The sequence below is a fragment of the Cupressus sempervirens genome, chromosome 11 (genome assembly GCF_028749045.1).
Source record: "Cupressus sempervirens isolate cs-2001-9-10 chromosome 11, ASM2874904v1, whole genome shotgun sequence".
Taxonomy (NCBI): Eukaryota; Viridiplantae; Streptophyta; class Pinopsida; order Cupressales; family Cupressaceae; genus Cupressus; species Cupressus sempervirens.
In genome coordinates, this window is record NC_143128.1 from 812553434 (window position 1) to 812564571 (window position 11138).

The window sequence follows — 11138 nt, forward strand, 5'->3', positions numbered from 1 at the left end:
TTGCCTGCGAGTTCATTTTTGCTTCAGTGCTTTCCTTTTAAAAATGTGTGTGGAGCTTTTCTATGCGTGGGCTGCGGCTTCTCCAATCAGTGGTAGGGCACCTTGTTTCATGGCGTGGATTCTTCTTTAGCATGCATTTTAATGGTGTCTCCCTTTGAAAAATGGGGCTCCTCTACTCGTGATGGGAATGTCATTTATGTCTACTGCTATGGATGGCTTTCTTGTCTCCTTGCTATGAGCTTCCTTGTGTGGACTCCTAATTTGTTCCTCACGTGACTGCTGGTTCTATTTGGTGGATGTTTTCTTTATCTCTTGGTAGCTTGGGTTGTTCTTTGTTTGCAAACTGTGCCTTTGCATGCTCTGACTGCATTTTTTTCTTAGGAAACATCTATTTCTTTGTGGGAAGATTTCTCTGCATTTTCTAGCTCTTGCTCACACCTTATTCTTGGCTTTAGCTGGTGGCTTGTTCTCCATAATCTCTGGCATCCTTTTGTGGGCTTCCTTTGAAAAGTCAACTGCCTCCATTCACCAAGATCCTTCCATCTACATGGGTTTTTGTCTGTTGTGGCCCCTATTTTGGTGTGAATGGGTTGCTGCTCTACTTCTCTGTGGTTTCATATGGCATCTACCTCTCTTTTTAAGTCGACCCCCCTTCGAAACGTGGATTCTCTCCAACCTAGGCAGCTTCCTCTATTCTCCTGGGCATCATCTGCTAAGTCAAGGCTTCTTCCATGAAATGCAGCTCCTTTGTTGTGGTCTACGACTTGCTTCCTCCAACGTTGACTCTCTTTGAAACATAGAAGCATGCCATTGGATCCCAGTGTCAAAGAAATTAACTTAACACTCTCTTCTAGTAATATGCTTATGACTGGTTTAAGGAGTCAATAAACTGCTTCAATACTCATCTTTTCAAGTTTTTCCAATGTCTTAAGACAATTAATTAAATTTACTAAAGAAACAACCTCTGCCATAGCAATAAGCTCGGCCTCATTAGGTGATAAAATAGTGACATTTTAAAGAAATCTTCTAGCTCTAACAAATTTTGCAACTGATACAGGCTCAAACCAGACTAGGGTATTTGATTCCTTGGCCAAATTGCAAGCTGCTTCAAGAGTTAAAGGATGTAAATTGGCATCAACCATCAATAGAGGTGCATAAACAATATAGTTAATGAACTGATTAATCCATTCTGCTATTAAAGCCTTTTTGATTGCCTCTACATCTGCAATAGTTGATAGTTCTCCTTCACTATCAAATATGTTTGATACAATAGGTGTTGCTATGTTATTACACCTATGAATTCCATGTATGGACAAACCAAGTGATTTCCAATGGTCAAACAATGAATTTCTAGCTAAGTCTTTCCTGAAAACACTGATGATGAAGGGTTTAACTCCAAGCTTTGACATGCACTTCGCAACATTTCTCGCCACTGTGAAATCTTTGTTAGGAGGCCTGTTGCTCGACTTTAAAAACTGACATAAACACCTGACCAAGCTTTGAAACTTAGGATCTCTGTTCTCTCTGACATGTTCAATAGGCTTGCCAGATCTCATTGCATAATGATATCAAGGTCAAAAGATATTGACCTCCGAAGTTGCCAACTTAAATTCACCTGCAGATAAACATGTTAGAAAACTAGAAAGTGCGTTTGGAAATGGCTTGGAAAACTGGATATATGGGCACTTGGGGATCTAGAAAATGGGGCACTAGTTCTCTGTCATGAGAAAATTATGAATCTGTGATTTGGGCTCATGATGAATCATGGGGCGCAAATGATGACCAGTCAAAATAAGCTACTTGGATTTTGCAGACTGAAACAATGACAAAAACATTTTTTGCAAATGGAATTGACCTAGAAAAGTGTGCAGACAGATTTGTCATGACTTACAAACTGGCACACTTGAAGTATTCTTAGAGTACAACATAGTGGTATAATCTATTTGATCTCACCTATCATGGATCTAAAGATATAACATCCCGAACAGGGGTACCAAACAATCTGCACTTGCTGACACTAGTAAAAAGATAGAAATTGTGTTTGGAATCGCATTTGAAAACTGATCAAATGGATTCTTCATGAGCTAAAACTTGAAACATAACAAGTCTCTGACCTTTACAATGCAATGCAAAAGGAATTTCAACATTTTGGTCAACTAGTCAAAAGTTATAATAAGTCAAACAAGGCTTCCCAAAAATGTGTGCAATGTGCATTAGCATGAAAATAGTAAACTACCAACTTTGAGGGATTCAAAACCTAGTCAAAAAAATTTGAAATGGCTTGAAATATGAAACATAAGTTCTTAGGTATGGATACTAGACACTCCCAAATTGGTGAGTCATGAAACATTTCTGGGTGCAAGATATTCACTTGCAAACTTAGCCTCATGTCGTTGTTTGACACTTTGGGGTACAAATGCATAAATGACACTGGCTTGAAATATGACTTCGCCAAATGACTCAGAATCTCAATTTAACTTCATGGAACACATGGACAGGCTGAATGGAAGGTGTTAGAAGCATTAAACACTTCATGGGGCTCACAAGTACAACCAGGTACAAAGTCATTTAAAAATGTTTAAAGGGCTTAAAAATCTCAATGGTACTCAAAATCGGGAAGGCAATTTTGAGTCCCAACAAATGGTATGACATTTGTGTAACATCAAAGATAATACACAATTAATCAATTATTTCCAACAATATGGATGACTCATTGAGAGTTACCTTATGCACAGTTGAGGAAATTTCTATGACAGTATCATGATGATGATACCAGTACACATATGTGTATGGATAGTATGGTGTGACTATGATCGAAATACCAGTATGGGTATTTGACAAAGCAGAATAGAGCATAGCAAAGAATTGAGTTGTTCAACTTAAGGAATTATTTTGGTAACAAAATAATTACTAGGTCATGATGAACCAACTATGTGGATGTTATTCCATAAGTTATTTTATATTATGTCAAGCATGTGAAGACATGAATTCTAACTAAGAAGAGATTTTCTAATGTACAAGGTATAAGTAAAGATTTTATCTTGCGAAGATAATTGGGTGAAATGTATGTGATTCATGCGATATTTATGATTAGTGTGAAGTCAATGAGATGATATGTGAACTACATCTGATGTATGATCAAAGAAAGTGTGAATTACAATAGATAGAAAGTATTGTATGTATATCTATTCTTGTGAATTATTAAATTGTATAATTTCATGTTAGGGCATTGGGCTCTTCTTGCATAGATTGTATTTGAACTACCAACTCCTAACAGGGTTGAAGCAACTCCTAATAGGGTTGAGGCTTCTAACAAGGCCAATTCCTCTAACAAGGACTTGAGACACTATATGTACTTCATATACTTCTAATAGGATCCTTTTGTTTAGTGAATCATCTTGTGGGTATCATCTCCATCAGATTTTTCCCTTGGCTAGGGTTTCCCTAGTTAACAAATAATGGTGTTATGAATTCTCTATGCATGGCTATATTTACTATTCAGCATTGTTGATTTAATTTCATATGCAAGTTATAAAGTAATTAATAATATTTAGTTATGGGTAAAAGTTTGTAGATTACTGATCCAACCCCACCCCCGCACCCCCCCCCTCTCAGTATTATCTATTTCTAACAATTGGTATTAGAGCACAGTTACTGTAAATAAGTTTAACAGATTGAGTAAGATTCCTTTAGATATGGAGCACTTGAAGAAAAACCTTGAAGAATCTCTTGAACAAATTGACCTTCTTATTGAAGAGAGATAAATTTAAAGACAAATATGAAGATGCAAAAGTTTTTATGGGTAAACTAAAAGACAACATTGATGATCTAAAATCTAGCAAGGAATCAATTGCATAGACTAGTGATAATCATGAAGTAGGAAATCTCTAGAAAAAATAAGATTTTGAAACAAGAACTTAAAATTGTTGAACTTAAGTTGAGTCTTAAGAAAATTGGTAGTAAGAATGAACCTAAATTGAAAACTAAGAATGCAGACCTTAGATCCTAGTTAAGTCAAGTTACATCTGAACTAGATACTATCAAGATTGAGCATGTAGAATTAGAAAAGTACAATATCATTGTGAAAGAAGAATTGGTACAAGCTAAGCAATAGTTAAAGAAACTTTATTCCAGTAGTGAGAAGATAGATTAATAGATATTTCACTAGAGACATTCTTATGATAAGATAGGACTTGGATATCTTATTGTAGAGAAATCAGCCAATAAAGTTGAAATTAGAAGAGAACTAGATCTAGTTATTGAATCTCCTAAAGAATCTAATCTAAGTAAGGTAGAATCAAGCACATCTAGTGAAGTATCAAAGGTACTTGAATTAGTTGATTTTTTAGTGAAACATGATGAACCTAAGAAAATAGAGCAAGTTGATAAACCTAGGCAAGATGAACCACCTAAGGAAGACTTGAGTTTAGAGGAAGATGCTTCATATGTAATGAAGTTGGACATATGAAAAGATATTGCATAGGTAAGTCTTTTAAACCTATTACTAACTTCTATTTTCATAATTGTCATGGTTATGGACATAAAGAAATAGAGTGTAAGAAACCTATGTTTGATGATAATAATGCAAATAGTAGAATGTTTAGAAATGATGGTAATAATGAAAATAGTAGAACGTTTAGAAATATTAACCCTGAAAGTAATGAAAGAGGGAGATCACAAGGTAGATCCAATGATGAACATAAATCTAATAAAGGAAATAACTATTATGTGTTACAAGTGTAACAATCCTGGACACATTGCAAGGAATTGCTTAGCACTCAAAAGTTAGAATGGAACAAATTAGAGAAGAAATGCACCTATATGTCAGTTATGTAATAAATTTTGACACATAATGAGATATTGTAGAATGGGCAGAAGGAACTTCAATAAGAGTCCTAAATACAGAAGGAACAACAACAAAAATTATAGAAGGAATGCTAGTGACAATGATAATAGTCATAAGGAAGTAGTCAAGAAACATGTTGATGAATTCAAAGAAGAATTTGTGAAATATAAGGATCTAGAAAGCTCTTATAAAATTTTGGAGGAACAATATTTTGATGCAACTAATGAGAAATTGAAGTCATGGGTTGTTTGTGAGTCATCCTACCTGAATTAAGAAGTTTTAGAAGAGGCAGAGCATCGGTTGGTCAAAACTGATGTTAGAAAGTGAGTTGGAATTTGTGTAGTTAATAGAAGGTAGTTGACATAGAGAGGAAGCTATGGTGAAGTGTGCAAGTCTAGATATGATCACAATAAGTGGGAATTTAGAAACAAGTTTACTAGTGAATAGAGATAAGATTTGAATCTGTGACAAATATGCATTTAATGTGCAATGCAATTTGAAAAGATTTAAGGATTGTAAACAAGATTATGTGTACCATTTTTTCATGTGAAATGTCTTGAGTGAATTGAAGAGTGATTTGATAGTGAAGTAAAGTGCAAAAATAAGTTCTTGAAGCATGAAGTTATAAAAGCCCTAAAATGCAATTTTGAAGTATTTTACAGAGCTAAAACTAAGTATTTTAGTTCATATAGTTAATTTGCAATGGCCAATTAGATAATTTATGATGTGAGTGAAAGGCCATGATATGTATTCATGTAACATCTATTTATTTCACTTATGAATGACCTGTTGGGTGCATTTTTACAAATTTTAGAGAATGTGCTTCATGTCAAAGATGTTTGAAGCTATATAGATTGTAATATTGAGAGCATACATGATGAAGATATATAAAAGGACTTAGGGACTATGTATAATAATAATTTATCCTTGAAGTCTAAGTATGCACACCTAGATGGGTTGAATCTAGTGAAGTATATGTTTTATACAAAGTTTGACAACCATGAATGGACACAAATCATTTTGAGTAGGGTACATGATGATATATTTTGGTTAGGTGATGCACAATAGATATTGATAATGACATAATTCATAAGGTTATGGGTTTGAGAAATAAGGGATGCAATCCTATAAATGAGAAGAATGTAAGAAAGATGGTTGAGACAAACTTGAATACAAGATTCGATGGAAGGAACATGAAGGTAAAATCCATCCAAGACAAAGGAATAAAATTGTTGAGTAATTTATTAGGGTACAAGTTTAACCATGGCTCAAGGGTTAACTCTATATCAGCTATATTTTTACATGCTACTTATGTAATACAATTACAAGGAAAAAATGTCAATCTATGTGAGATTATTAGACTACAATTATTGGATAACATTTCAAAGTTGAAGAAGACCAAGAGCATGGTCTTCAGATTTGAGCCCTTATTAACTCATTTGTTTTTCTATGCTACAAAGAAGTTCCTAGGAGTGATAGATTGAGATAGCAATGAGTGCACAATCAAATTGGTGACTCAATGCTATGGATCTAAGCCAAAGAATGTCAAAGATGATGACATTCATATAATGATGAAGAGTTTCCAATCTAAAATAAAACAAAGGTATAGAATACATCCATCTATGGTAGAGAAATATAAGGATGAACTATGCTTCATGGTGGAAACAGAAAACACCTGAATGGAAGATATGGTACAAAGGGTTAAGTTAATTGAATCCTTGGGATATGAGATGAGTGCTCATAGAAGGGTATGTACAAATCATACTCCAATTTGAGAAGGACACAGGGTGCCTTACATGGGGAACCTATGAGGAGAAAATGAGAATAGTTCATTCCAAACTACATAGAAAGGAAATAAAGAAGAAATTAGAAAAGGTTATTAATTCCATCCTTAAGGAATTAGGAATGAATTGAGAGGATTCAATGACATGAAAGAGATAGAACTTGAGATGAAATCCAGTGTGCAGTCTAAAGTGATAGCAACAACTCCTATTCTTGTTGTAGGACCTTTAGAAGGTGTGAAAATAGCATAGCCATGTGCGCAAGCCCTTGTTGCACCATATGTATTAGTTGTGCAAGTGCAACCTATGAAGACAAGAAGTGATCAGCCTAGAAGGTAGCAAGAGGTGAAAGGACCTATTGCATAGAGGAAGTCTAAAAGATTGGTTAAGGTGAAGCAAGAACCTACACCATCATCCAAGAAAAGGGTCAAGAAGACCACCAAGTGTAGGAGCACCCACAATAAATTGTGAACCATCAAGGTCCTAAGAACACCTAGAATAAGTAATATTAATCAATTAGGCATCTAGACCAAATTGTAAGACCTAGTTCCAAGATTGGCACACTTATAAGCCCTTGGTCAACTATGGTCAAACACGATCAAAGGGCCTAGAATCTTAGGATTTGGCTTTATTTCATTTTTTTACATGTTAAGGACCTATTTGGGTCATTTGGACTAAGTTTTATTAGTTCTACTTGTAAGTTTGCAAAATTTGGTAAAAAGTTTTCAAGCAACTTTTTGCAAAATATTGCAAAAACTTCCCCAATAGCTCAAAAAAGTTAAAAATGTTAGAATTTATTTAGAATAATGGGGGGGGGGGGGGGGGGGGGGGTGTGTGAATTAGTTATTCAAGGTCCAAATTTCCCATTCAAACTTTTTACTAATTATAGTGAGCCCATTCAACCATTCATTCATCCAAGCTTTAACTTTACTAATCAGTAATTACTATAAATCAACATGCAAGCATAACACATAAGAAATCAACACATAACATAGTGATTTATGTGGAAACCCAATTTGGGAAAAACCATCAATAACATGCTACTGAATTTTCACTCTTCTAAAGTGATGCCCTGTGAAAGGCTTGCCCTATTAAAGGCTTACAACACACTATCAAATGTGACCTTGTTAGAGGATTTAACCACCCTATTAGAAGTGGGCCTAGTTAAAGGACTTTAGAACATTCACTTGGAATGCCACCCTATTAAAGGATTTACAAATAGCTATTAGACCAACCTAAGTCCATAGGATTTTTAGATCTAATACAACTACTAGAGAGTATTAGAAAAAATCTTTGACTTGACTACAACATACAACTTATCTTATAGATCTCAGATCACTTCTCAGCTCGTACCCTTTTCTGGCCTTCAATCTCTACAATTCTGATAGCTTGCCCTCCTTTCAAGCTTAGTCTCCTTGAGTCTCTATACTCAATGTACTAGTGCAATCATCTCTTCATGACCACTTATAGAAGTAGAGCCTCTGTGCTCTTCCTTCTCTTAGATCTCTCCTCCTTGACACCCTTCCAACCACTTCATAGATATGGCTCTTTAGCAGCAATAGTATCAGCAGCTCTTTGCTTCTTGGTCTATGACTACTTAAATAGAAGTCTTGGAGTTCCTTTTCCCACTTGATTCTTCCATTATTTAATTTCAATTCATATGGATTAGGTAGGATTCATTAAATCTAACCCATATTTTGTTTTCCTCTAGAAACTTCTTGAATAATCCTTTAGAATTTTCCCAACAACTATTTACATAGGATTCTATGCCACCAGCTCATCATCCTTATCTTCCAAATCATCCACAAAATTCAATGTAACCACTTTATCAGCTTAGATTTGGCAAATCTTCATTATCTGAAATAATGCAGCAACTCGACACTATTGAAATACTAGTGCTCGACATATACTATGTTACTCAACATCTACTGTGTTTTTCTTGATGCTCAACATCTAAACATCAATCGAAACCAACTAATATTTTTTTGATGCTCGACACCTAATCTTCACTTAGCACCTGAAGATTACTTGACACACACTAGAATTTCCTATTACTTAGCTCCAATTGAGAATTTTCTCAGCTTCAACTAACTTGCTTGACATCCACTAATGATCTTAGTTTAAGCTTTATAGTCAACCTTGTTACAACTTATTCCTCTAATGTTTCTAAGTGTGACCAACCTCTGTATCTTTGAGTATGTTAACAATACATCATTTAACCATTGTCTTAACTGATCCTTGCACTTCATTACAACATCATAACTCAACCTTTCCCTTAGTTGCTTTTGTTACATCTTGTTGATCAAATATTCTTCATCAATCAACTAAGTGATAGTACTTGGATCTTATGAGAAAATATCATGCCTAAAAATAGTAGGTTTGACATAAATGAAAAAACAATGATTGAAAACATTCTTTTAACAACAATCTTCCTTTTTTCCAACAATCTCCCTCTTTGATCTTAAACAATGGGCTTTTCAATTAGATTTCCAATAATCTCCCTCTTTGACATTGATGGCAAACCAAATTGATCAGCCATTAGACTAAACTATTCAACCACAAGCTAACTTGGTTGAAACAGTAAGTCAAATGCCAAACAGTAAACTGTAACTTCACATCTCCTTTTACTATTCTGATTGCTTCATTTCTGCTTCTCCCTCTTTGTTGCTTCCTCCTTGTTCTTTTTCTTTCTCCTTCTATATTATCATCTTCTGCTATTCTGATTAATATCTCCCTCTATCTTCATTTGATCACCAAATCATCAGCATGTGATCAATTTTTTGCAACTTCTCCTGTTGATCAGTTGTCTACTTCTCCCTCTTTGACAATAATGCCAAAGACATGTTATCATCTTAATATGCAAGTGTAGCTTTGAAAGTTCATTTAATTTCTCCCTCTATCACCTTACTTGTGACTGATTTGGGACTTTAGTACTTCAATTACTTTAGATATGAATTCTAAAGTAAACATCCTCTGCATCAATGTGTAAAATCTTCTACAATCAACTCATTTGATGCAAGGCATTCATGCTTTAGCTTTAAGTAGTCTTAGCTAGGGGTATCACCTCTAACTTACCTCTAAGATAATCAAAAGAATCTTTAGGTAGTGCTTTTTTGAAGATGTCAGAAATCTATTCCTTTGAGCTAACATATTCCATCTTCACTTGTTTTTCTTCCACCAACTCTCTTACATAGTGATACTTGATTGCAATATGCTTGGTTTTTGCATGCATTACTGGGTTCTTTGATATGTTGATAGCACTTGTATTATCACAATAAAGTATCACAGGCTCAGTTACCTCTTCCTTCATACCTTGCAGCAAATGTTTGATCCATACAATATTGGTGCAATTTATAATAGCTGCAACATATTCAACTTCAGCAGTGGACTATGAGGTACAGCTTTGCTTTTTACTAGTCCATGTAATCAATCTTTTTCCTAAGAAAAGTGCTCCTCCACTGGTGCTTTTTCTATCATCAATGTTACCCCCCTAATCTACATCAGTGTAGGCTCTTAGTTCAAATTCCTCACTCTTCTTGTAGTACAAGCCAAAGTCATCAGTTCCTTTCAGGTACCTGAGTATTCTCTTTACTACCATTAAGTGATTTTCTCTTGGATTTGCAGAAAATATGGCTACTATTCCAATAGCTAATACAATTTTTGGTCTACTATGTACAACATATTTAAGCTTTCCAATCATTGACCTATACAATGTCTGATTTACTTCAGCAGACTCATCATTCTGGGATAGCTTATGTCTAGTTGCAATTGGTATGTTGACTGCTTTTGAATCTTCTAACCCAAATGTTTTTTAGTATCTCCTTAATGTATTTGGATTGGGTTAAAAATATGCGATGCTTCAATTGATGTACTTGCAATCTAAGAAATAATTTAATTTCTCCAAACATTGACATCTCAAATTCATGTTTCATTTGATCAACAAAATCTTTGCATAGAACATCTTTTCCTCCAAATATTATATCATCAACAAATATTTCTAAAATCAAAATGTCTTTACCTTTTTCAGCTTTGATGTACAAGTTGTTGTTGTTGTCATCTATTCTCTCAAATCCAATCTTTAGAAGATATTTATGCAACCTCTCATACCATGCTCTAGGTGCTTGCTTCAATCCATAAAGTGCTTTGTGCAGTTTGTAGATCATGTCCTTGTTCTTCTCATCAAAAAATCCCTCTGGTTGTTCTATGTAGACTTCCTCTTCCAGTATACCATTCCAAAAAGTAGACTTTATATCCATTTGGTACACTTTGAAACCTTTATATACAGCATATGCAAGTAATGTTCTTACTCCTTCCATTCTTGCAATAGGGGGAAATGTTTCCCCATAATCCAGTCCTTCTTCTTCTGCATAACCTTTGCACACTAGCTTGGCTTTGTTTCTTGTTATCTCACCATTCTCATCAAGTTTTTTTTTGAATGACCACTTGGTACCAATCACATTCTTATCAACTAGTCTTGGAACTAGAGATCTTGTTTTGTTCTTGTCAATTTG

General features: G+C 34.7%; 1 pseudogene; it reads right to left on the bottom strand.

Annotated features, from left to right (window-relative positions):
• Positions 1 to 614: 614 nt before the first annotated feature.
• Positions 615 to 1556, bottom strand: LOC149532040 (pseudouridine kinase-like; annotated as a pseudogene).
• Between the last annotated feature and the right edge of the window lie 9582 nt (positions 1557 to 11138).